Genomic DNA, 26,209 nt, shown 5'->3' on the forward strand with positions numbered 1-26,209 from the left:
TGTTTAGGATTCAGGGTGTCTGCAATTAGTTTCTGAGGCCTGCCTGCAGATAAGGAACGCCCCAGCATCTGGACAGAGAACCACAAGCCTGCTCTGCTCCTTCTGCCTGCACCTCTGTGAGCTGGTTTCTCTACTAGTTTTCTTTGGATGCTCCACTGGGAGGAAGTACAGCCTGTCTTGGACCCCAAGAGGCTACAGAGCTCTGACCCATTCAGTTGCTATCTCCAGCGATGGGGTCTGTGACAGGGACCACCTGCTTCCCATTGTCTAGTTTCTCTGCCACTGCCACTGTTGCTCCAGGAGCAGCCCTGACCGCAGCTCACAGGTGGGGACACCTGAACCTCTTCCTTCAGCCCTGCTGCTTCCCCGAGGCCTGGATCCTAGGCCTCATTTCTTTCATAAAGTCTCTCTTTGAAGTAAGTTCTATACACTGCTCTGATAAAAAATCCTGTACACCCAATGAGCTGCTTTAATGGCTTCTTTTAGTTTGGCCATGCTGGAAACTGATACCTGCTCAGGTTGACTGTGAATTCCTCTGTTCCCCTTGGACCTATAAAGCCAGTATCTTTCCCTAGCAGCTCTCTGCTCACATTCATTCAGTCTTTCAGGGCTTTTCCAGAACCTTCTAGGCTTGCTTTCCCAGCATCCTCCCACACATGGACTGTGCAAGACCTGTTGGTAGTGTGTACATGAAGACTGCCAGATGTGGCAGCTGGTGTGTTCCACCCAGATGTTTTCAGAGGCTGTGAAGCACCCATGCAGACACCACTAGGCCTATGCCCTGGCAGGCTTAGTATATATTTCTGATTCCTTGCACTTGTCTTTTCCTAAGCCACACCCCCTTCGGCTTGTTTGCCTCTCAAGTCACAATAATCCATCAGACACAGTCCCTGTATGTGAAAGGACACTCCACTCCTGTGTGAGCACCACCATGCTGTTCCTGGTAAGAAAAAGAAAATGGAGGGACTAGCGTTGTGGCATAGCCAGAAAAGCTACAGCCTGCAGTGCCGGCATCCATATGGGCACCAATTCAAGTCCCAGCTGCTCTGCTTCTGATCCAGCTCTCGGCTATGGCATGGAAAAGCAATAGAAGATGGCCCAAGTGCTTGGGTCCCTGCACCCATGTAGGAGACCTAGAAGAAGCTCCTGGCTTCAATCTGGCATAGTCCTGGCCATTGAGGCCTTTTGGGGAGTGAGCTAGCAGGTGGAAGATCTGTCTCTACTTCTGCTTCTTTTTTTAACTTTGCTTTTCAGATAAATAAAATAAATCTTGAAAAAACAAAGAAAAGGAAAACGGAGAATATTTGGCCAACATGCTTTTCCAGGTGACCAACTTGTCCCGGGCTGCCTGACATGCGTCTGGTTTTGGCAGTGGAAGTCCATGGTTTCCATCATGGGAAATCCATCAGTCTTGGGAAAATAGGGCTTACTGGTCACCTTCATGCTTTCAACTATGTCTGTGGATACAGCAGGGGACACATTTCTCATTTTCCATCCTGTTGTCTACCCCCATGTATCAGCTCTTTCAAGGGATGAGGAGCTAGGAGTAATTTCATTTGTCTAAACTTGAGACAATGATTGGGTCACACCTATCCAATGACTGGGGTCACTGTGCACACAGCAGCATCTCTAAAACTTCCTGGTTCAATGTGGGCAGTGAACATAACCAAGGCAGAGCCTGGCCCTTTGGGACCCAGCCAAGAAGCCCTGGCTTGGCAACAGAAAGATCTCAAGGATATGGGTTTGCACAGAGGGAAGAAAGCCCTAGAGGAGATGTCAACAAAACCTTCCTGGCTGCACACACGAAAATCCTGCTTACCCTTTGGTGATTTGGGGCATAGACAAATGCTTCCTCGCTGGCATCACTCAACTGTAGCCCTGGGCAAATGTGGGGGCTGCTTCCTTTCTCCATCACATCCCAGTAATCACGAGTCAGATTTATTGAGGACTCTGGGAGGCAAGTGGCATGGGAGAGAGAAACACAGACTCTTCCCTCAAGGCTCGCTGGCCTAGAAGGGAAAACCATCAAGAACCAGCTGAGGCACAGCAAAACAGCCTGCAAGGTGGAGGTGCCCCTAGGTGAAGAGTGAAGAGTCTGATGTGTAGTAGCTGCTGTGGAGAGCAAAGTCCTGGGGCAGATCCAGGCAGCACGTGAGTGTGTTAAGACTCTGGAAGCCATGTGAAGCTGCTGAAGGTTTTAGGAAGCATCCCTTTCTTCACTGACTCTCACTCTTCCTTGCAGCAGTCCTGGCTGCCATGGCTAGGAGGCATCTTTCCAGTGACTGTCACTCCTGGGATTCTGTGCTAGGGCTGGGAATGGAGAAGGAAAAAGCACTTGAGTGAGGGTCTAGATGATTCCCAGGAGAGCTTGAAACAGAGTCTGTGTCCAGAGCCCTGCGTTTCCCACCTAACCCACTATCAAACATGGAGACCCAACATTACACAAAGGACCCAGGGACATGGGCTGCATGGTGGACCAGCTGCCTGGCAAAGACAGGCTTCCTACAAATGGGCACCTGACAATTTCTGTGAGATGCCAAATGTTTCCAAAACCAAGTAGCTATCAAGATGGATATTTTCCCTAAACATGTTGCTAGACAGACTGTAAACTTGGTGTCAGCAAAACCAACACTGGAATAGAAAATAAATGTGTTTGAAATTTAACAACTTGCCTTGCTGTAACATTTGTAATAATGTCAAAGCTAGTGCTAATGATGCTATGAAGACTTGGAATCGAGGGATTTTCAAGGTTTATTAATTCAACTAGTTGGACTCCTTTTTCCAATGTATCTTACCTCACCTATTCCCTTATTAACCTCTGATAATGCAGAAGTGATGCCTTTTATCACACCCCATTTCACCAGACGCACTATACTTAATTTTCCATCATTAGGTTTAATGAAAACCCAATTTCACAACTCACTTCTCTCAGGAACCTACAAGTAATGCTACGTTTTTATCAGCCCCAATTAAAAAACGTTATGATGTTCCTATTCGAGTGGGAGCCTTAAAACTAATGTGCGATTCTGCTGCTAATTCAACAAGGGCGCTGGAATTCACATGCCGCTCATAAAATGTAACTCAAACCAGCTGGCCCAGGGAGAGAACATTTTTCTTTTTTTCTTCTCACCAGACCCTTAATTTTCATGCCATTTCAACTTCTCATTTACGGGTCTGGCATGTTTATTTATCACATAATAATATTTTGGATTTCTTTCGCACTTTTTATATAGCTGTTGCCTAAGCCTGAGAATTCCCTGCAGTAACTCTTGTCACTGCCTATGAGGGGCATAACGGGTGGGCGAAGGTTTCTCGGTGACATGTGTGAGGTTTTATGTCACCACTGCCCCTCCGATTTCCTCCTTTCTGCTTCTTTACCAACTTCTCTTCCTTGCTGGCAGGGAACCTGCTTTGGCTGCATGTTATCAACCAGATCTTCTAGTTTCGGCAACCTTTTCCCAGTCACCTCTAGGAATTGCTACTTCAGCTGGTTAATGGATATTTACTGAGTGCCTGTATTGTACAAAGCACCATGTTAAATACCACAGACATCCAGGAGCAGGGAGGAAGGTGTGCTCATGGAGAGAGGATACCCAGCCCTTGAGGGAGGACAGTAAAAAGGTAAGGTATGCATGAACAGATCTAACAGAGGTAGGCAGGGACAGGCACCCAGAAGATGGGAGGACGAGGTGTCCCAGAGCTGGGCAACATGGGTACCCCAGGTTTTAGGCATTCACAAGCTACCTATGGGGCTCTTGTCATAACTATGTAAATCTATATCAACACTGCCCAGCAGATCTTTCTGCAACAGTGGAAATGCTCTACTTCTGGGCTCTGCAATAGGGCAGCTGGTAGCCACATGTTGCTACTGAGCATCTGAAATGTGGCTGATGTGGAAGAGGAACTAAATTATAAATTTAATTTCCATTTATTTAAATTGAACTACTCATATGTGTTTATGGCTACGGCAGTGGGCTGTGCAGATCTAGAGAAAAAAGAGACAAAAAAGGTAGAGTGCTCGAGAGTCACATAGTGGGGCAAAGAGGTCAAGAGCAGCACCATCCGGGGAAACACAATGCAAGCCATGCGTGCAATTTAGAATGATGACCTTGAAGCAATATTAAATACGGTAAAAAAGAACATGGGATTTAATTTCAGTAATACCTTTTCTTTAGCCCAATTCATCCAAAATTCTATTTTGACATAAAATCAGCACAAAGATTTTTAATGCTATATTTACTTTATTGATACAAAGGCTTAAAAATCCAATGTGCCTTTGATGCTTACAGAACATTTCCATTCAGACTAGCCAAATGTCCAGGGTGCTCCAGACATTAGTGAGTAGTGGCTATTTTATTGGATAGCACAGGTGCACATAGATTTAACCAGAGCCAGATAATGTTCTAAAGAGAGCTAATTTAGAGCTCCAGTGAACTCTAAATAAAAAGACACAGATCCACCAGACAGCTGTAACCCAGAACTATCCAACAATAGAACTGTATATGATGACAGAAGTGTTTTGTATCAGCACTGTTTAACATGGTAGCTACTAGCCATCTATGGTTTCTGAGCACTTGAAATGTGGCTAGTGTGGCTGAGAAAATCAATTTTTACTTTAATTTCTATTTAAATAGCCACAGGTGACCAGTAACTAACTGTATTGAACAGTGGAGATCTATACAAGTATACTTTTTTTTAAAGTAACATGTAATAATTTTCTCTTTGCCTTATTATGAATGATAGTGAAACATAAAATCATGGATGTGATATACTAATTTTATTTTAGTGCTCACTAACATATTCATAGGGCTGTTTCAGAAATGACCTGTCCATATCCCATAAGAGGAACACAATCTGTACCCTGAGAAACCCTGAGTCTGGGTTTGAGGACCAGAAAGCATGGGGATTGTATCATTAATAAACCAGTATGTATTCTGTGACCTTGGCCAAGTGACAAACCTTTCCGAGCTTCTGTTTTTTTCATCTGTAACACGAAGAAAATAAGTAATGTGCAGATTCAACAAGACAGTGCATGCGAAGTGCTCAATACAGTGCCTGGAAAGCAGTGAAGGTAATGCTAGCTGTTCTGATGATGTACATGATGTTCTACTGAACACATAAGAGTTCACAACTAGAGAGATTGAGGGCTTCTCTCTTCTTCTGTTTTCCTTCATGACACACCCCAAAGTCATCTATTTTATTCCATTCCCACAGCTACTGCTCTAGTTCAAGTCTACAAGGCAGAACTATTCCATAAGTTTCCTAATGACTCTTTGTGCTTTCATGATTTTCTTTTTACTCAGCTTTTAGCAAAAGTCAAGACAAAGTTTCTCAAATAATCAACCAAATTTCTGTAGTTTTGATTTCAGTGTTCATCTCTTATTTCATCTATCAAAATTCTCCCCAAATCCATGTGGCAGGAGACTGTGGACTCAGAAGGAGAGTCTGAGAGGTGAGGTTTGAAGTGGTCAGTAACTGGGTCACCTGCTCAGAGTAGAGTTGTGATGACAACACACTGTGGGGGCTCTGGCTCTGCAGGTGGAACAGTCAAAACACTGCATCTGAGGATGGCAGCTGGATTCAGATTTGACCTTGACAACTTTCTATGGGATCCAAATAAGTTACTCTAAGACCTTTACTTATAATTGGTGATGAGCATGATTGATTGCCATCGTCATCATCATCCTCTGAGGAACTTGTTGCAAGGGTTAAATGGGGTCTTCAGTCTGGATAGCTGTCAATCCTTCATCCTTCCTCCCCCACCAAATAGCAACAAACCCTCAAGATAACAAACTCATAATAGCAGGAAAATATAAGTCTGTCTACTAACCTAGTGCTAGATTTTGGAAGGAATATCTGTTAATTATAGCAGTATCACACTTAACATGTGCATAAAGACTTGATTTTTTTCAGAATTTCTTAAAAATCGCTCAAAACTATACAAAAATCCTCTTTTAACTGATTTGACACAGGCGGTTTTCCCTTCAGAGATAGAAGTTATTAAAATTTCTTTGGTGAAGCATAGATGAAGCAGGTGGCTTGTATTTAAGCGTTGTGTTATAAGAAAAATCTTTCATATATTTCAGAATTCTAGACTCACCCCAGGTAAGGATTTGAGATTTGAGATCCCTAAGGAACCGCACATTCACTTATGCACTCAGGGACATGCTCAATGTAACAGCTTAGAATTACCTTCTTGATCTTTCTTACATCTCTTTCATTCTTATGAACAAATGCATGGGGCTGAAATTATAAAACTAATACTAAATAGAATTCCACCCACTGTCATGCTCTAGGGAGCTGAAATGCATATTACCCAATTGGCTACTGACATGGATGGACTTTGTTAATCGACATAAGGTAAATCCTCTGGCCTGAAAGACAGACATGAAATGCTCCCATCTTCCCCATTTTCTTTACTAGGGTCAAAGGATCAAAGAGCAACTCAACAGGGCATCTCTAATCCCTTTCTCCTCCTCAGTTTCCTTCATTGGGGTCTCTGGCATGGCCAAGACAAAACGAAGTACCTTTGTGCAAATTCCGTGTTAGGAAACAATGCCATAGGAACAGTTATGAGGGAGGCCTTCTCTATTCATTACTCTTTCTGATCAAGAAACTGATCCTTGTCTTTGTGGAGGGAACATTACTTTCTTCTCCGACAGCACTCACACTGGAAATAGTTAGGGATAGGGTATGTTAGCGACCACTACTCCTCCTGCTTAAGCTACAAGGGTTCCAACAGTAATAACCAGTTGGACAGTGAATAATACAATGAGAATCCACCTACTGTTTGTGGGCAAACACCAGGTTTAGAGAGACCTCTATTTCTTTAAGGTTAAATAAACAGAAACAAGTCGACATGGGGTCTGAGAAAAACACACCATGTTAACAATGAGAAAAATAACATTCTAGACGCCAAGAAAAAATGCTATTTTAAAAAGAAACAGTTAGTGTTGGCTGTTTACCCAAAATCCATTCTTCATCTTCTTCCTCTCTGGAAGAGACTGCCAAATAAGTTTGGGTGTCCCCATATTCCTAATGTGACTGGAAAACATAATCCTATTCCTAGACTTGGCAGCAGATCTTGATTTCCTTAAATCAAGCAGATTGTTCCAATTCCCTCTGTCAGGTTTGTCCCAAAGTTTCAGTGAAATGGATGGGAAAGTTCCATTATGAGACTCTAGAAAATTTTTAAGTTTTTAAATTTTTTACCTCTAAGAAGAATAATCCATGATCCCTCTCTGCCATTGGACATTACCGTGTTGGGGTATCATTTAAGACAGTTAAAACAATCCTGCATCCATGATGGGAGTCAGGCTATGGCAGTACCATCTCAAGATGGCAAGGTGGAGAGTTTCCAAGTGCTTAGGTCTTTGAAGACATTGATGGGCATTTCATTCAACCAACTCTGAAGCCTGTTCTTTTAACCTTCCTATTCCAGGAGACAGTCCATTAACACCATTTTCAAAGAACATTTATTTTTTCATTTACTTGAAGGGCACAGAGACAGTGAGAGTGAGAGTGAGAGAGAGAGAGAGAGAGAGAGAGAGAGAGCATGCTATCTTCCATCTACTGGCTCATTCCCCAAATAGCCAAGGCTGGGCAAGCTGAAGCTAGGAACCCAAAACCCCATGTGGATCTTCCATAAGGCCAGCAGGAATCCAAGCATTTGAGACATTATATGTTGTCTCTCATGGTGCATTAGTAGGAAGCTGGATTGGAAGTGGAGCAGCCAAGACATGAACTAGCACTCAGGTATGAGATGCAGGCATGAAAAGCACAAGTTAACCTGCAGTGCCACAATGCCTGCCCCTCAACTCACCACTTAAAATTAAATTTGATTTGTGTCTTTATATTACTGGTATCTTAATCTACACAGTAGAAAGCAGAAATACATTTTACATCACATGGATTTTGTTGAAAACAAAACTCAAGAAAACATGGGCAAAAAAAGGAAGTGAAAAATTAAATAACAACATAAAGTTTTCAGAAAATGAATCAAGTTAGGAAGCTCTTTGAAAAAATTTCACTGAGTGAGGGAAGAAAAAAATTGACCCTAAGGAAACCAAAATATAAGAGAAGAATTGTACAGGACACTGGAATCTGTCATGAAAATAAGCAACTAGTGGCACTTGTGGAGAATTCATTTGGGAAACCTACAGAGGAAAAGGAAAGGGAATGAAACAATGAGATTTTATTTTCTTTGAAGTATCATCTGCTCATGTGTGCTCATGTGTGCTCATGTGTGCTCATGTGTGATGGCAACAGAAAGGCATTTTCAGAGAACAGAAAGCAGACACTTAAGACAGAGACAATTGGTGTTACTAAGGAAGAGAATCAAATAAATGAACAAGAGCAAAAATGAGATACAATGGAAAAGCAGCTTCTTGACAAAATAAACACCTAACCCTTCAAATGTAGAGAGTAATCTAGAATGACCTAAAAATATAATATATATTCCAATGCAATTGGTTCAATATTATTAATGTGTGACCACCAAATGAGACCTTGAGATAGGGTGTTTTAATTGAGACTACAGAAAGATATTCATTGATACTTAAAGATTCAGACATTATGCTGGTTTTGGTTCTTTCCAGAGGGTTGTGTGGGTAAGGAAACCAAAAATGTAATTTCAGAAGGGGGAAAAAAACCACACAGGAATAGTGGAAGTCTTTCTGGAAAAGAACAGACTTGGTAATGATAAAAAATTCTTAAACATATACATGAGTATATTGGGGCAAGATGGCAGAATAGGAAGTGAGCACATTCATAGTTCGGCAAGACACAGGTTAATAAAAGTGGAGATACTGCAGGGTCAAGGAAGAGTAGGGAAAGAAACAGCAGAGGAAACTCTTCCGGAACTAGTGATTCACAGTGGACCTGCGTGGAGAGCGTGGGAGCCCAAGTTCGGGACACCAGCGGCAGACTCAACGCACCAGCGCTGGAACGCGAGGTGAGCTGAACCTCAATAGCCCGAGACACCAGCGGGCAAGCGGAAAGAGGAGACTAGAGGGAACGAGGCTTGAAACTCCGTGGGGAAAAGTTCACCAGGCTAACTAGAAGAGAGAGAGGAAAAAAAAAAAGTGACCAATATGGACACGAGTTTCTCTCTCTCTGCTCACCCCTCAAAGGCTAGCAAGACAAAGAGCAGGCGCCATCTTGGACATACGTCATAAGCAGGGCGACCTCAGGTCTGCACTGGCCCTGAGCCTAGCAGAAAAACCTGACTCTGAGGGGAGGGGTGAAATAACAGGAGATTAGGATCTAACTTGGCAACCCAGTGGGAGACTGCAGGAGAATTGGAGCCCACACCGAGGGCAGCAGAGATTCCCTGTGTGGTCCTTGGGAAAGAGCTTCCGATCTCTGGCTCCTGTGGGTATATCATTTGCCTGCTAACTACCTCCAATTACGTTCAGCTGTGCGGAATTACTTCCCTTTTGAATCAAAAAAAAAAAAAAAAGAAAAAAAAAAAGAAAGAAAGAAAGAGATTTACCACGCCTAACCTGGGAGTGTCATCTTTGACACACCCTCAACCCTGAGGAACCAAACACAGCTCTCAGTCCACACTCATCTCAAGCCTCTAAGGCTCCACCGAAAGCAGACAGTCTACTTAATATAGAGCCATAGTGTAACAAGAAAAAACACCACTGTGAAGAAGCCAAATATCTCCAACATGCCATACAACAAACGCAAAAACCGAGGTAACAAGAACAAGGAAGACACTATGACGCCCCCAAATGAAAAAGACACCCCAATTCAAGATTATGAAGATGATGAGATCGAAGAAATGCAAGAAGCGGATCTCAAAAAAATTGATAAGAACATTAAGAAGTTCTCAAAAACAAATTCTTGACCTACAGAAATCCTTAATGGACAAGATAGAAAATCTCTCTCGTGAAAATGAAATATTAAGGAGGAATCAAAATGAAATGAAACAACTAGTGGAACAAGAAACTGTGATAGTGACGAGAAATCATAATGAAATGAAGAATAAAATAGATCAAATGACAAACACATTAGAGAGCCTTAAAAACAGAATGGGCGAAGCAGAAGAGAGAATATCAGACTTAGAAGACAGAGAACAGGAAAGGAAACAGGCAAACCAAAGAAAAGAAGAAGAAATTAGAAATCTAAAAAATATTGTCAGGAATCTACAGGATACTATTAAAAAACCCAACATTCGGGTTCTAGGAGTTCCTGAAGGCATGGAGAGGGAGAAAGGATTAGAAGGCATTTTCAGTGACATACTAGCAGAAAATTTCCCAGGTTTGGAGAAGGACAGAGGCATCTTAGTACAGGAAGCTTATAGAACCCCTAATAATCATGACCAAAAGAGATCCTCACCACGACACATCGTAATCAAACTCACCACAGTGAAACATAAAGAAAAGATCCTAAAAGGTGCAAGAGAGAAACGTCAGATTACTCTCAGAGGATCTCCAATTAGACTCACAGCTGACTTCTCATCAGAAACCCTACAAGCTAGAAGGGAATGGCGAGACATAGCCCAGGTACTAAGAGAGAAAAACTGCCAGCCCAGAATATTATATCCTGCAAAGCTCTCATTTGTGAATGAAGGTGAAATTAAGACTTTTCATAGCAAACAGAAACTGAAAGAATTTGTTGCCACTCATCCTGCCCTGCAAAAGATGCTTAAAGATGTCTTACACACAGAAACACAGAAACATGGTCACCAATATGAAAGAAGGTAAAGGAAGGAAACCTCACAGCAAAAGATCACAGGAAGCTCAATTTCTCTTTGACATAGAATTAAACTCTGATGCTCTGTTAAAGCAATGTGTTAAAGTAATCTATTATGTTCTCTTGATGTCTGTTAAATTCTAATTGTTCAAAAACAGCTGAATTTTTATTAAGAGCTATGGGTTATTTAAATATGTGCTTATTTTCAAAGATTTGAATAATCACCTTGTAACAATGATCAAATTTGGTCTATGTTATGTCATGATTTTAAGGAATCTTATTTCAACCAGATATTTTGGATTTTGAGCCTTCTTGGCATTCTTGATAGGCATTCAAAAAATCAAAGTTTCAAACAATCTGGTCTCTAAAATTTCCAGTAAATCCTGGACTTTGGTTTTTCCAGTTTGGGCCCAACTGAAAAAAATCGAAGGACATATGTCTCTCATCTTATAGAGACACCAACTAATCAGGCTATTTGGATTATATTAGAAGTACTGTAAAGATGTGGTGTGGTACCAGACTTTAAGTTTCTATAATGGAAAATGCTATTAATACAAATGTTTGAGAATTAAAAGTCTAATGATTTTGTGTTACTAGACATGATAGTTATCTTAATGAGAAAGCCCCCAGAGGCTTAAAGTGTTAAATACTTGTAAAATCCTACAGGTGCTTTCAAAAATACTGTGAAGTAAGCAAGTGCCTCTTGTTGGTTGATGAGTTTATAATTTTAAACATGGCGACTTAAAGTCTTTTGTCATCCACAGTTATATATGATTTGCTGCTCATAAAACTAAAGCGTTGTAGGTTCTGTGTTTAGCTGTCCTCCTATAGGTTCCTATGGACTTTTTCCAGCCACTTCTATTGTATTCAGTACTTTGGGATGGCTCTGTAAACAGATGAAGCCAATAATGTATTAACAGTACCAACTGAGAGAAAGCATGGTTAACTGAGGTTACTAAAAACAAAAAGCAATTCAAATCAATTGGCAATCTACAAAAAGAGTTAAAGATTTTAAAAGCTATTATTAAAATTGCTATATTGGTCTATTATGCTATGTTATATGTGTGTACATATTGTATGTCCACATGGGGAAATTTTATTAAGAGTTTTATTTTAAATGGCTTATAGATAAGATTGTTCATAAATTTAAGCTGCTAAAATTAATCAAAGATACGTTTTAATTTGTGTGACCTGAATCTCTGTATCATATGTTTTAAACTTGTTGGTAGAAAGAAACTAAAAACATTTTATATGGTTGTGCTTAAGTTTACTGGTTAAACAAACTACACCATGTTAGATATTTAAGAGGTGTTTTCAAATACATGATTCTTAAAATTTATAGAAGGCATTGGACCTTCAGATAAATGTTTTCTTAAGTTGTTATCTAATGGTTGAAACGGTTTGCTAAGTATTCATGTAATATTGCTATTGTCAGCAAGGGATCTAGGACTTGCTCCCTCATTTCTTTATTCTAAGCCCAACTTGTTCTTTCATTTCTCTATTCTCTTCAAGGTAGGAAACTAATTCTATTATGAAGGAATCTGTAGGACGCACAATTTAATCTTTAGACCTTATAAAAGAGATGGCTAACATTTTTCTGTAATAGCATAGCCAAAATAAGAACTTAAATAATAATCTCATAGCTAGATTCACTTCGCCATCAGCGAAGTAAACAGTAAGTAGAAAAAACCTCCCTTTCAGACCAAAGGGAAAGAAAGTTTTAAAGTGAGAATATAATTTTCCTCATGGGCATAGTCTACCTTAGAAAAACTACTACAGAACACGCCTGTGACTATAGACTTGTAGTTCAGGCCACTGAAGATTAGAGATGGGACTTGGGCACTCCCTTGACTTGCATCCTCTGGTCTGCTTTAACACAAACCAGGAGGAAAAGAAAGCTCGGCATCAGAAGCAATGGGTGGCAGGCCTATTAATGGCTGATCTGTACAGTGATCTGCCCTCAAGGAGACCCAACAGGCCAGTCCACTGCAGTGGCTTTCAAAGTGGTAAGCCTGGGCTTCAGCAGAAGTCAGCTTGTGAAGAGCCCTGGCAGCTCTGCCAAGAGTTGGATCACTGGAAATGGACCTGCCCTGGAGTCGAAGGATGCCCAGGTCAGAGCCACAGATCTTATTGGCTCCAAGCTGAAAAGCCCTTCACTCAGCCCAACTTCCAAAGTGACCACTGCAGCTGAGGGTATGGTCAAGAAGGGTCAGCAACATTGCAGGCAGAACTGTAAATTTCTTGTTAGAGATGCCACCTGCCTTTACCTGACCAGCTCTCCTCCCAGGCCAGCCAAGTAATGAAAGTCAACAGAGTGCCTTCCCCTAGGAGGTTCACACCTCCCTTAGGATGTACCCCATGTGAAGAGATAGATAGGTCTGGGCCTCTTAACTTATAAGGCCTAAAGCCCACTAGATTATTATCAAGCCCCTTCTATCAGGTTCTATTTGCCTCTCAATCAGAAAACTTAATTGTAGCTTAGACAGCACCTTTCTTAGCTCCTCTAATAATGACTCTGTCCTTTGTTCTAGACCCTGTCTAGCGCACTTGGGCCTCATTCCTTTGTAATCATAACCTCTACTCTACCACCAATGGCTCTACTCCCAACCTGTGTGTACTGATGGTCCTCTTCCCCACTTAATGCTGTATAATTGTTCAAACCTGGTAAATGCCACTCTTAGGATCATTGGTTACTATCCTCACTCTGTCTTTTATGACCTTGTCTAAATATGATCAGAGTCGGCAAACTTGGAAGGCTTCCATAGCCTTGGCAACTCATGACGAGAGCCTAGAGTGGTTACTGGCACCATAAACTAGAGTGTCAATTTGTTGGGTCAACAACAGGAGCCACTGTGTACTTGCTCCTCATGTGGGATCTCTGTCCTTAATGTGCTCTACATTTTGATTTAATGCTATAACTAGTACTCAAACAGTATGTTTCACTTTGTGTTTCTATGTGGGTGCAAACTGTTGAAATCTTTATACTAAATTGATCTTCTGTATATAAAGAGAATTGAAAATGAATCTTTATGTGAATGGAAGGGTCTCTCAGTGAAATGCCAATCTCTACCAGGACCCACAGTCTGGGCCAGCACCTGTCCTGATGCTTCTCCAATCCAGGAATCTACAGAGCCAACATGTGCGGCTGGCTGTTCATGCTGTGTACTGCTCAACCTTAGAGGCTGTCATTCACATCATGGCCCTGCTCGTGAGAGTTCTATGGTTTAGCTAGAAGTCATCAGTCTGGACTTGTTCAAGTGACCTGTGGTTCAGCTGTTATTTTCATCTTGAGTAAATCATCAAGTGGAAAGTTTTAACCATTAGGTCTAGAGGGGAAGGAATAAGCAAAGTATTAGTCCATCGACTTGGTGCTCTCAGAGGTGTGGAAAATAGGAAATAAATCTCTGTGCAGTCTCTTCTGTGGGTCAGGGGTGAGTATAGTGGTGATGGTGGTGGTGGTGGTGGTGGTGGTGAGGGGCTCCAGCTACATGATTTATCTGTTTTAGAAAACAGACATACAGGTATGCTTTTGTTGGAACAAAGTGTTTCACTATTTACAAAAAAACTTTGAAAACATTTTTCAGTTTGTCACAATTTCATGGTAATTAGTGAGAAAACAGGCAATAAAAATAATGACACCAATGTTCCACAGTCCATGTTTTATCAACTTGAAACAAAAATGAACATCCTTGAGCATATCCAAAGCCACACACTTTCACCCACACCAGGGAGGCTCTCACTCTTGACCACTTAGTGATTAGACTAGCGGTAAGGAAGTAAAATGGAGGGAACAGATGGGTTCCGGAAAGCAATTACTGAACACTAAAGGGTAGGAATGTAATTCTGGATTTTTACAATGTCTTAGTTCACTGCAAAGAGAAGCCATGTTTTGCATATCTAGTTGTTTAATTATTTCATATTCATAACTGTATTTTCAGACATTCATTTTTGAAAATAATGGACTTAGAAAATACTGAACTTTGACTAGCAGAAAAACCTCTATAAACAGACAAAGAAGTGGTGTGTAAAGAATTCTAAAACTGATAATAACATGTAGTTCAAATACTTGCTGCCAAGCAGATTTCTGGGGAGCATATTACATATCTGAAGGGAATGAAGTATATTAAAGGAAGGAGAAACTGTGAGGTTACTTAATGTTAGAAAGGTGGGTATTACTGTGAAGGTACTTAACATGAGGAGTCTTTCAAAAAGTTTGCCAACATGTGTATTCTGAAAACTGTATGGCTTTTAAGAATTTCTTTGACACAAAAATAAAGTTAATTTAAAATTCTATTTCCATGATTTTTTAAGCCTTCTCATTTAATCAATGAGAAGTTCTATATATGGCTGTAATGTGTCACTCTAAGCAGAATATGCAGAAGAACTCAGAAGAATGGAGTTAATCCAAACAGAAATAATAAAGAACAATGAATTGTTCAGTATTAATATTCTTGCAAGCATGGAGTAATGATATGCGGGTGGCATTTGAGAAGAGTTTTGTCAAAGGGAGGAATGAGATTACACAAGGAGGGGGTTGACTTGTGGATAAATGCCTGAAGCTCCAAGTCCATGGAACCTTAGGTAACCTCTGGGTGTCATTTCTGTCTTTGACAGAACCACGATCAGCATAATAAATCCAGGTATTGGTAGATCCATATTGAATCTCCAATCTGAACCTGCTCCATCCCCAAACTATTGTTTCAAGGAAAATCTAGGCTACAGATAGTGATCTTATCCTCAAAATGGGACCCCTGAGTTGGCTAAGACTGCTAGCAACTCAAGCAATATTTTACCCTGAAAATTCTGAAGTGGCCAAAGAACTGATATGAAGAGGAAATCAGTGACTGCAATTAGAAAGACTGAGAGATTCCGATAATACTCTTTGGGGACAGGGAAAGGCCAACATGTGTAGACTCTGGGCATAAGCAGACCTGAGTGAGAATCCTGACACCACTAATACTGGCTGTGGGACTTTGGGCAAGTCATTCAACTTCTCTAAACAGATGGCCCAGATCCTCATCTCTGCTAATTAATCATCCCTCTCTTCATGATGGCTGAAATAGCATCCCCAAAACTTTCTTTTCCATGCCCTGTTCTCACCATGAGGCATGTTTTTTTTTTTTTTTTACAATTAACAAAACTGAGCATGTTATCTCCCTGCTAAAACCACTTATTGACTGGCCACTGACCTTTGGCTATGTTCAGATTTTGAATATGTAAAGTGACTTCAAGGCTTTGACCGGTCTAGCATTCACCTCTCTCAATGGCTTCAGCTTGTGTCTCTGTTCTTTGCTCACTGGGCTATAACCACAAAGTCCTCCTTTCCTAGTTCTTACAACCCAAGAGTCTCCTGGAATGGTAAGCTTCCCTCAGTCTTCCAAGGCCAACTGGACACCCCTTCATCCTTCAAGACCTAGTTAAAAAGCCACTTCCTCTTCCTGAAGAAACAAACAATTTATAGTAGGGAGAAACAGAGCAATGATTACCCATCACACAGAGTGGGACTGAGGCTCGGTGGGGATTGGGCATGAAGAGCTCTTCCTGGTGAGTCTGTGTATATTTCTAAGGTTTGGGGTTGCACAAATATAGGCAATGGTTGAACTCATGAAAAACAAAATGTAAAATGTATGTATTACTTTGCAGGTTTTATCTCAAAGTAACAAAGTAGAATACTGACCTAGCATCAACATCAACAATATACACTGTTCAGTATTGAGGGGAGAAAGAAGTATAGTGACCTCTGAAATTTCTATTTGCATATAAAAAATACAGATGGATTGAGGAGTACATAGATTAAAAGGTAGGGATAAAGTAAATCTAGCAAATCGTTAGTGGTAGGATCTAGATGGTAAGTGTTCACTAAAAAATTCATCTTAGTTTTCTGAATGAAGATATCAAGGAAGAAACCCCATCTGCCTCCATCACCACCTGAGGGTGTCATATTATATCCTAGCAACAGTACTTTTACAAATTACTTTATATTTTCCTGGACATACATCACTATAACAATGGTGACTGAATATCTGATAATGGCACCATTTGATATCTGTCTCCTTTACTACATTGTACTCTCTATGAAGGCAGGTTCCACATCTGTGTTATTTACCAGTGTATCTCCAGAATCCAGGGTTTGTTCAATAAGCACTTGTTTATTTGCTAGGTACACACTATTCAGTGAAATTCATGCTCCAGCTCACTGATAACACAGTGCCTATTTTCAAGGTCCATCTCTCATGCCCTCCAAATCTCCCTATGGTGAGCACAGTATGATTTGCATTTCTTGCCTCAGTTCCATTAGATTTCGTGGTTGTAGGAAGGTTGATAAACCACATTTAATCAAAATGCATTTCTCCCCAAGATAGACTTTGGGTGATTCTAATTATACCCCAAATATTCTGTCACAGTGAAAACGTCCAGCTTCACTGGACTTCAGCTTGGGCTGGACATAATTTGGAGTTTTCCATTGGTTCCAGGGTTGTGTGTACCCTAAAAACAATCAGCTCCACATTGTGTTTCATATATGTCATCAAACTCCAGGGTCCACAACTCATAGGAAGATGTCTGATGGAAGGAAAACACTTTAAGTAATGCCTCATACAGAAAACACATGCTAGTCTTATTTTCTCCCATTCATCAAAATCATAATAAGACAAAGGTATGCAAAATAGCTGTAGAGTAATACTTAACTAAAATAGAAAAATTCAATTTTGACAGGTTTTACAATCTTCAGCCTGACAGGTGATTTTCTCTTTAGTTGATGTGTACGAAAGACAAAAATGAAATGACTAAACTTGTCTGGGAGAGGAAATTTAAATGTGCAACAGATGTTTAAAATGAGTTTACATTGTACAAGGTGGATGTGAGCCTCCTTTCTCCATTACAAACTATGCCCTGGATATGTGGGCTGAGTTTGTGGATATAATAAACCACAAAGACAACAGAATGTAAAGAGCACAGTTTGGGAATTATAAGATTCAAGTTTTCATCCTGGTTTAATTGCTATATTATTTTGCAGAATTACCTTTGTGAGATTTTTTTCCCCCAGAAACCTTTTTTTTAAAGGAATACAAACTCAACACTTTCCCTAAATACAACTTTAGGAACATAGTGATTCTTCCCACCATACCCGCACTCTCACTCTTCTTCCTCCTCCCTCTCCTATTCCCATTCTTATATTTTACTAAGACTATTTTCAATTAACTTTATACACATACCATTTAGTATGTACTAAGTAAAGAGTTCATGAAATAGTATAAAAACCTGTTCCTCAAGAGTTGAGACAAGGGCTGTTCAAAGTCATTGCATCTCGAAGTATCAATTTCACTTATATAGATTATCTTTTAGGTGCTCTATTAGCTATCACAGATCAGGGAGAACATATGATAATCGTCCTTTTCAGACTGGCTTATTTCACTAAATATTGTGTTTTCCAGTTTCATACATTTTGTTGCAAACAACAGGATTTCACTTTTTTCCCCCTGCTGTAGAGTATTCCCAATCAGGGAGCAGAAACAGACCAAAGCTTTCTGAAGTTTAATGTACTTATTGGAAATGCTTTAAGATGCTTATTATTATTCAGAGGATCTGGTGTGTGGCCTGAGACCCAGCTATAACAAGCTCTCAGCTGATGCCAATGGTGCTGGCCCAAGGATTGCCCTTCAAGTATCACAATCAAGTTCTCTCAATGAACTTCCAGTTGATAAATACAATTTTCTCATTATAGGTCGTGGAGCTCCTCATTACAAACAAACCACTGTTCTTTCTACCCCTAGTGAATGAATGAAGCAGGTCAGCTGAGTATTGGTTAAAACCAAACAAACAAACAAAAAAAATCAAAGTAACCAAAATTGATAGCTTTTATCCTGGGAAGAAGAGATACATAGCATTCTTATAAGATTTAAAGCTCTCATTTATAAATTAGGTGAAAAAAAGACCTTCCAAAACAAGCAGTAATTGAAAGACTTTGTCACCACTCATCTAGACATACAAATGATACTTAACAATGTACACAAAAAAACAGAGACAGTCATCATTATGAAAGAATGTGAGTGCATAAAATCTCTTAGTAAAAATACAAAGGAAATCCAAAACAAACAATAAGAATATTTATGGAAAAATGGCAAGATCACGAAGTTACTCATCAAGAGAACCTTAATGTAAACAGCCTAAATTATACAATTAAAAGATAGTGGCTTGCTGAATGGATTAAAAAAACGAGCAAAACCATCTATTTGCTGCCTACAAAATATAGACCTCACCAACAAAGATAGACACAGGCTGAAATGGAAGAATATATTCTATGCTAATGGAAAGCAAAAATGACCAGGAGTAGCCATCCTAATATCAGATAAAATAGACTTTAACACCAAAACTGTGAAAAGAGACAAAGGGTATTATGTAATAATATCTGGCTAGCTCAGTTGGTAGAGCATAGGACTCAATCCCAGGGTTGTGGGTTTGAGCCCCACATTGGGTGCCAGATGTTGCAGTGGATTCATTCCTGAGAGGAAAAGCATGGTGGGGGCAAGAGGCGCAGAGACACCACACAGACCCTGGGAGTCAGGTGAAAGCAGGCCTGAGGCAAGCAGCCTGCAGACTCATTTATTTCAGTTGCTACAGCTGCTTATATAGCCAAGGCAGCCAATCCGGTCAAGGGGCGGTCTATGCTCTAAGCAATCACAGCCTGTTGCCAGGCAGTTTCCAAAGCCATCCAATCACAGCCTGTTTCCAGGCAGTTTCCAAAGCCATCCAATCACGACCTGTTGTCAGTCAGGCTCTGTTGCTGTGTGGTTTCTGAAACCATCCAATCATGGCCTGTTGTCAGTCAGGCTCTGTTGTCATGTGGTTTACGAAGCCATCCAATCACAGCCTGTTGCCAGGCAGTTTCTGTTGTCAGCGGCCATCTTGGCATGACCTTCTCACCTTCTCATTCCACCACAATTAAGGGATCAATTTATCAGCAGTGTATACACACTCAATGCTAGGGTGTCTGGCTATTTAAAACAAATGTTAATGGATATAAAGGAGGACACAGCCTCCAGTGTAATAACAACAGGGCCCCTACTTGCTCTTTTTTTTTTAAGAATTATTTTTATTTGAGAGACAGAGGAGTTACAGAGAGAGAGAGAGAGAAAGAGAGAGAGAGAGAGAGAGAGAGAGAGAGAGAGAGAGAGAGGTCTTCCATTCTGCTGGTTCACTCCCTAAATAACCACAATGGCCAGAGCTGAGCTGATCCGAAGCCATGAGCTTCTTTCAGGTCTCCCACGTGAAACACCCTACTTTCAACAAATGGACAGATCAACTAGACAAAAAAATCAACAAAGAAATAATACAGCTCATCTACATATGTGCCAAGTGAACCTAATTGATATCTATACAACATTTCATCCCGGAACTGCAGAATACACATTCTTTTCATCAGTGCATGAGACTTTCTCTAGGACAGACCATATGCTAGGCCATAAAGCAAATCTCCACAAATTCCAACAAATTCAAATCATATCATGTGTATTTTCTGACCACAATGGAATGAAGCTGGAAATTAACAACTTAAAACACTTTAGAAAATATGTGAACACATGGAAACTAGATAGCATGCTCTTGAATGAACAGGTCATAGAAGAAATAAAAAAGGAAATAAAATTCCTAGAAACAAATGAAGATGACAACACATCAAAGTTATAGGATACATCAAAAGCAGTGTTAAAAGGGAAGTTTTTTCAATTAGTGCCTACATCAAGAAATTGAAAAGGCAACAAATAAATAATCTAACAATGTATCCCAAGGACTTAGAAAAATAACAAAATATAACATTAGTTGGAGGAAATAAATAAAAATTACAGATGAACTAGGCAAAATTTAAAAAAATGATACAAAATATCAGTGAAATGAACAGCTGATTTTTTGAAAAAATAAACAAAATTAAAAAAACATTAAAAACAGTAAAAATTAAAAAAAACCCACAAATTAATAAAATCAGAGATGAACAAAGAAATGCTACAACAGATACCACAAAAATATAAAGAATTATCAGGAATTACTACAAATAGCTATATGCCAAGCCAGAAAATCTAGAAGAAATGGATAGATTTCTGGACATATACAATCTACCAAAGTTGAGTCATGAAAACATAAAAACCTAAATAGACCAATAACCAAGACAAAGACTAAATTATTAAAAAAGACCTTCCCAAAAAAGAAAAGCCCACAACTGGGTGGCTTCATAGCAGAATTCTATCAAACTTTCAAAGAACTAATTCCAATTCTCCTCAAATTATTCAAAATAATTGAAAAAGAGAGAGTCCTCCAAAATTCCTTCTATGAGACCATTATCACCTTAATTTCAAAATCAGAAAAAGGTGTAACAAAGAAAGGGAACTTCTGGTCAATATCCTGATCAATGTAGATGCAAAACTCCTCAACAAAATACTAGCTGACTGAATCCAACCACACATCAGAAAGATCATTCACTCACACCATGTGGAGTTTATCCCTGGTATGCAAGGATGGTTCAACAATCACAAATCAATAAATGTGATACATCACATGGACAAAAAATAAAAACCATATGCTTATCCCCATAGAAACAGATAAATCATTTGATAAAATACAAGGATTCTGAATCCTGGTGCTGCTTAACCATTTTCAGGAAGCATATTAAATTTAGAAGACTTGGTTGCCTCTTCACTTTCCTGACTGTTTCTTTTGAAGTACAGAAACTTCTCAATTTGATGCAATCCCAAATGTTAATTTTGGTTTTGACTGCCTGTGCTCCTGGGGTCTTTTCCAAGAAGTCTTTGCCTGTGCCTATATCTTGCAGGGATTCTCCAATGCTCTGTAATAATTTGATGGTTTCAGGTCATAGATTTAAGTCTTTAATCCATGTTGAGTGAATTTTTGTGTAAGGTGAAAGGTATGGGTCTTGCTTCAAGCTTCTGCATGTGGAAATCCAATTTTCCCAGCACCATTTATTGAATAGACTGTCCTTATTCCAGGGATTAGATTTGGATCTTTGGTCAAATATAAGTTGGCTGTAGATGTTTGGATTGATTTCTGGTGTTTCTATTCTGTTCCTTTGGTCTATCCATCTGTTTCTGTACCAGTACCACGCTGTTTTGATAACAACTGCCCTGTAGTATGTCCTGAAATCTGGTATTGTGATGCCTCCAGCTTTGTTTTTGTTGTACAAGATTGCTTTGGCTATTCGAGGTCTTCTGTGCAACCAACAGAATGGGAAAAAATATTTGCAAACTATACTACAGATAAAGGGTTGATAACCAGAATCTACAAAGAAATCAGGAAAATCCACAACAACAAAACAAACAACCCACTTAAGAGATGGGCCAAGGACCTCAATAGACATTTTTCGAAAGAGGAAATCCAAATGGCCAACAGACACATGAAAAAATGTTCAAGATCACTAGCAATCAGAGAAATGCAAATCAAAACCACAATGAGGTTCCATCTCACCCCGGTGAGAATGGCTCACATTCAGAAATCTACCAACAGCAGATGCTGGAGAGGATGTGGGGAAAAAGGGACACTAACCCACTGTTGGTGGGAATGCAAACTGGTTAAGCCACTATGGAAGTCTGTCTGGAGATTCCTCAGAAACCTGAACATAACCCTACCATACAACCCAGCCATCCCACTCCTTGGAATTTACCCAAAGGAAATTAATTTGGCAAATAAAAAAGCCATCTGCACATTAATGTTTATTGCAGCTCAATTCACAATAGCTAAGACCTGGAACCAACCCAAATGCCCATCAACAGTAGACTGGATAAAGAAATTATGGGACATGTACTCCATAGAATACTATACAGCAGTAAGAAACAACGAAACCCGGTCATTTGCAACAAGATGGAGCAATCTGGAAAACATCATGCTGAGTGAATTAAGCCAGTCCCAAAGAGAAAAATATCATTTGTTTTCCCCGATCGGTGACAACTGAGCGCCAAAGGGGAAACCTGTTAAGTGAAATGGACACTATAAGAAACAATGACCTGATCAGCTCTTGTCCTGACTCTAGATGTACAATGTAATACTTTATCCTTTTTAGTATTTGTTGTTGATGTTGTTGTTCTAGTACTAGTGGTTGAACTCTGTAATTAACACACAATTATTCTTAGGTGTTTAAATTTTAACTGAAAAGTGATCCCTGTTAAATTTAAGAGTGGAAAAAGAGAGGGAGGAGATGTACAATTTGGGACATGCTCAATTGGACTTGCCCCAAATGGTGGAGTTAGAAATGTGCCAGGGGATTCCAACACAATCCCATCAAGGTGGCATGTACCAATGCCATCTCACTAGTCCAAGTGATCAATTTCAGCTCACAATTGATGGCTCTGATAGGTCTAAGAGTCAAAGGGATCACACAAACAAGACAAGTGTCTGCTAATACTAACTGATAGAATCAAAAAGGGAGAGAAGGATCCAACATGGGAAGCGGGATACACAGCAGACTCATAGAATGGCAGACGTCTTAAACAACACTCTGGCCTCAGAATCAGCCCTTAAGGCATTCGGATCTGGCTGAGGAGCCCATGAGAGTATTGTAGGCATGGAAAGCCAAGATACCAGGGAAAAGAAAAAAAAAAGACCTAAATGAAAGAGCTCTGTGAGTGAGATCCCAGTGGAAAGAACGGGGCCATCAAAGAAGGAGGTACCTTTCTCCGAAGGGAGGAGAAAACTTCCACTTTGACTATGACCCTATCGGAATAAGATCAAAGTCAGCGAACTCTAAAGGCTTCCATAGCCCTGACAACTCATGAATAGAGCCTAGGGAGATTACTGATGCCATGAACGGGAGTGTCAAATTGTTAAGTCAGCAACAGGAGTCACTGTGTACTTACATCCCATGTGGGATCTGTCCTTAATGTGTTGTCTAATGTGAAGTGATGCTATAACTAGTACTGAAACAGTATTTTTATACTTTGTGTTTCTGTGTGGGTACAAACTGATGAGGTCTTTACTAATTATATACTGAATTGATCTTCTGTATATAAAGATAATTGGAAATGAAAAAAAAAAACAACCTGGTGTTAAATTGGAAATGGAATAGAAAATTAATTAATTTAAAAAAATATTATATAGGATCTCTGTCTTTAATGTGCTTACACTGTTATTTAATGCTATAACTAGTACTCCAACGGTAGTTTTTTCACTTTGTGTTGCTATATGGGGCAAACTGTTGAAATCTTTACCTAATATATACTAAACTGATCTTCTGTATATAAAGAGAATTGAAAATGAATTTTGATGTGAATGGAAGGGGAGAGGGAGCAGGAAAGGGGAGGGTTACGGGCGGGAGGGAAGTTATGGGGGGGAGGGAAGCCATTGTAACCCATAAGCTGTACTTTGGAAATTTATACTCATTAAATAAAAGTTTAATAAATGAAAAAAAATTTAGAAGACTTGGCTCAATACTCTGGTAACAAGGATTTAGTAGTTTTTTCCATTGGGCAACTCACAACATGGTAGCTAACTTTCCACAGTGTAAGCAAGTCAAAGAGTGAGAAACAGAGCACCCAAGATGGAAGACAGTCTTTTTATATCCAATCTTAAAAGTGATATCTCATCACTTTATCATATTTTATTCATTAGAAGCCAGTCACTAGATCTAATCTGAGCTCAAAGGTGGGGGGGTGGTGGATTATACAAGGAATACGTGGAATAGGAGTAAGGGATCTTTGGGGCCATCACAGAGGCTACCACACCCAAACCCTAATATTACTCTACAATGTGTTTGTGAGAACCCAAAGAGATAATGTCAACGAAAGAACACTTGCAAATTTTACAGCAATATATAGATACATTAGTGCACTATAACAACTCATCAAGGGGTCCAATCAAAACCTTTTAACTAGTCCTTGGCCCTGCACCCACATGGGAGACCAAGAGAAGCACCTGGCTCCTGGCTTCGGTTCAGCGCAGTGCGCCGGCTGCAGTGCGCCAGCCGCAGTGGCCATTGGGGGGTGAACCAACGGCAAAGGAAGACCTTTCTCTCTCTCTCTCTCTCTCTCTCTCTCTCTCTCTCTCTCTGTCCACTCAGCCTGTCAAAAAAATTAAAAAACAAAAAAACAAAAACCTTTTAATTAACTGTGCATAGCTTTGCCAAGTTCAGAGTTACCCAGTGAACATTTTTAAGTTTTTCATTCATGAAAGTTTCTGCAAACCCTCTCTATACTCACATCTCAAATTTCAAGACAAATAAATGGTTTAATTTTCCTTACAACTGAATTGTTACTGACAGCAATCTTTAATCATTAAAGAGTTAACAATGCACTTTGAGTTGCTTTACACAGATAAAAAATTCATTCCCTAAGTAAATGAATTAGCCAAGTAATTGACAGTCAATTCCAGTAATAAAAGACTAATTAAGTGATTCTGCTAAGTAAAAGTGTAATGTGATGAATTTGCTAAACAATGGCCTAACAAATTTCCACACTAAATAAATGACTTGGGATGGTGGCTAAACCCTCACTACATCTAGGGGCAGTTGAAAAAGCAAGAGTACTTTGGGAAAACAAAGACAGAGTGACTTCCCAGTCCAAATGCTTAACATTACACTGGGCTACTTGCCAAACAGGGCCAGGTGAATGAGTCTGAATAGAGCAGTTTTACTAGATTCTGGGAGTCACAGCATTGATGACCAGATTAAATGAGGACTTAGAATAGTCCAGTACATCTAAGTTGGAGTAACAGAAAAACTCAGTCATGGGCAAACGGAGCTAGGATTCAACACTAGACTTTCCTGGGTTCAGGAAGATCAGAGACAACACCAAGGAAACATCTTGGAAGTAGAAAGTCCAGAAGAGATTTGTGCAAAATGGACATGTTTGATCAAGAACAGAGAAGCTAAATAGGGTTTGCTTTCTACCTTAGAAGGTGAGGATGACAATGGTATTCAGCCCTGGTAGGTAAAGGGTCTTTGGAAGCATCTTGGATTCAGCCCATTTACAATGGTGTCTTCTGGAAGAATCTACACATCTCTTATGGGATCCTCTGGTTTGTATCCCCCAAGCTTCTATCTAATAAAGAAGAATCTGGAGTATTTGTAATTAAAAAATTGCTCCCTGCTTTGCTAAGCTGCTAAGCTTCACTTTCCATCATGGCCTAGAGGGCATGGCAAGTTCCTAGGGACCAGGTGCCCTGCAGCCCCACCCCAAGTCCTGCCTCTTTTGGACATTCAATTAGGCCCTGCCCTGAACACCACCCTCATCCTGTGAAAAGGAGGATCCCAGCCTGGGTAGGTGCAGTTCTCTCTCTTGAGGTTGCCCACACTTACATCTGAGTGTGTACTGCCTTTAAATAAATCATGCTCTCTGTTCACCTTTTAAAAAACAAACAAGCAAAAACAAAACAAAACAAAGAAAAAAAAAAAAACCCTGGGTTCTTCCAGCTGGGAAAGAATCTTGAATTTCTTGCTTTTCCTTGAACAAATAAGGCATAGGTTTCCCCTGGGGCCTCCAGCTGGGACACTCTTTCCTGGCATGACTTACATTTG

General features: G+C 40.0%; 1 protein-coding gene across 1 annotated transcript in view; it reads right to left on the reverse strand.

Moving 5' to 3' along the window:
• Positions 1 to 26,209, reverse strand: part of PTPRT (protein tyrosine phosphatase receptor type T) — a 787,789-nt gene that overhangs the window by 77,187 nt on the left and 684,393 nt on the right. The window lies entirely within an intron of this gene.

Source organism: Lepus europaeus, chromosome 10 (assembly GCF_033115175.1).
Source record: "Lepus europaeus isolate LE1 chromosome 10, mLepTim1.pri, whole genome shotgun sequence".
In the NCBI taxonomy this organism is placed as follows: Eukaryota; Metazoa; Chordata; class Mammalia; order Lagomorpha; family Leporidae; genus Lepus; species Lepus europaeus.